Raw genomic sequence first — 1,355 nt, 5'->3', positions numbered from 1 at the left:
CGCCGCCGCCGCCGCCGCCGCCTGCGCGAGCCGCGGTGTCGCCCCCGTCGGGGCTCCGTGCAGCGCCATGGCGAGCCCGGACTGGCCCAGGGAGCCGTGCAGCCGAGGCGCCAGCCAGCGGGCTTCCGCCCTCGAAGGGACGCCTCTGGCCTGCCTCCCTCCGACTCACCCCGAGAACGCCTCTCGTGTCGGCGTGACGCTTCCGCCTGCCGCCGACCCCGGCCCAGCCTTTAGGGAGGCCTCCTCCCAAGCAGCCCGCCTCTCCGCATCCCCCTGGCCGCCTCTGAGCTGGGCGGGAAGGGTCGCTCTCTCCGGCGAAGGGGCAGGGCTGGCGCGCGTGTCCCCCACAGGCAGGCGCCTCTGATCGCAGGGCCACCGGCCACCCCCGTGTCCAACGAGGGCCCCTGGGCTCCGCAGGGGTTCAGGGGCGGGTCAGGAAGGCCATGCCCCTTCTGCCTGCAGCTTGGCAGGGAAACCCTTTGGTCCCATTGAGACCTCGCCTCCTGGAAACATGCAGAAACTCCTGGGTGCCTCTTGGCGCTGAGGGCAGCATCTCCATGGCCTAGTGGAATGTTGTACCTCGACTACCCTGTCCACTTTAAAAAAAAAATAATTGGCTGCTTTTACAAGCTCTGGAACAGGTGTTACCCAGTCATTGTTCCTTCCTTGTGAAACTTTATATCTTTGGATAATTGGAAACCTGGACCTTTGAGGAATTGGTTGTATATTGTTGGAATCTCATCATAGGCTGTAGGATAGTAAATTCTCACAACTCGTGTGCCAGAAAGGTCTTGCGCATGGCGTGGCTTTGTTACTTATAACCACCTGGAGCTTGGCAACCCTGAGCAGCCTCCTTGGGGCCACCGCTGCTGCTGCCGCCGCCGTGCCTGCTGCCAGTCTCCGCCGGAAGAGAAGGCAAGAGGCCCCCAGCAACAGATTTCCACGCTTGGCTTCATTCAGGAACAGGGCGGCCAGTCTCCCGGGGGCGGCTGGGGATCGCCTGGGATCACAACCAATCTCCAGGCAGCAGGAGGGATGCCAGACCCCCCCCCCAAGGGCAGAGGTCCCCCACTGCCAGGCCCCACCTCTCCGCTGCCAATCAGCTGCTCCCCCCCCCAAAAGGAAAGAGCCCCTGACATTTCAGCGACGTGCCTCTGTGACTTCAGCGTGACCCAGAAGTGACATAGGCACATTGGGAACGTCAGGGCAATGCTCTCGTTTTTTGGGGAAACTCTACGGTTAGAAGCTACTTCTGCCCCAAAACCAGAGCGTTGCCCTGACATGCCTACGTCACTTCTGGGTCGCACTGGAAGCTCTACGGGGACACCTTTGGAACCTGGGATAAACTCCTGCTA

This window comes from Gekko japonicus, unplaced genomic scaffold (assembly GCF_001447785.1).
Source record: "Gekko japonicus isolate JY-2015 unplaced genomic scaffold, Gekko_japonicus_V1.1 scaffold2741, whole genome shotgun sequence".
NCBI lineage: Eukaryota > Metazoa > Chordata > Lepidosauria > Squamata > Gekkonidae > Gekko > Gekko japonicus.
Note: the sequence above shows the minus strand (reverse complement) of the source record.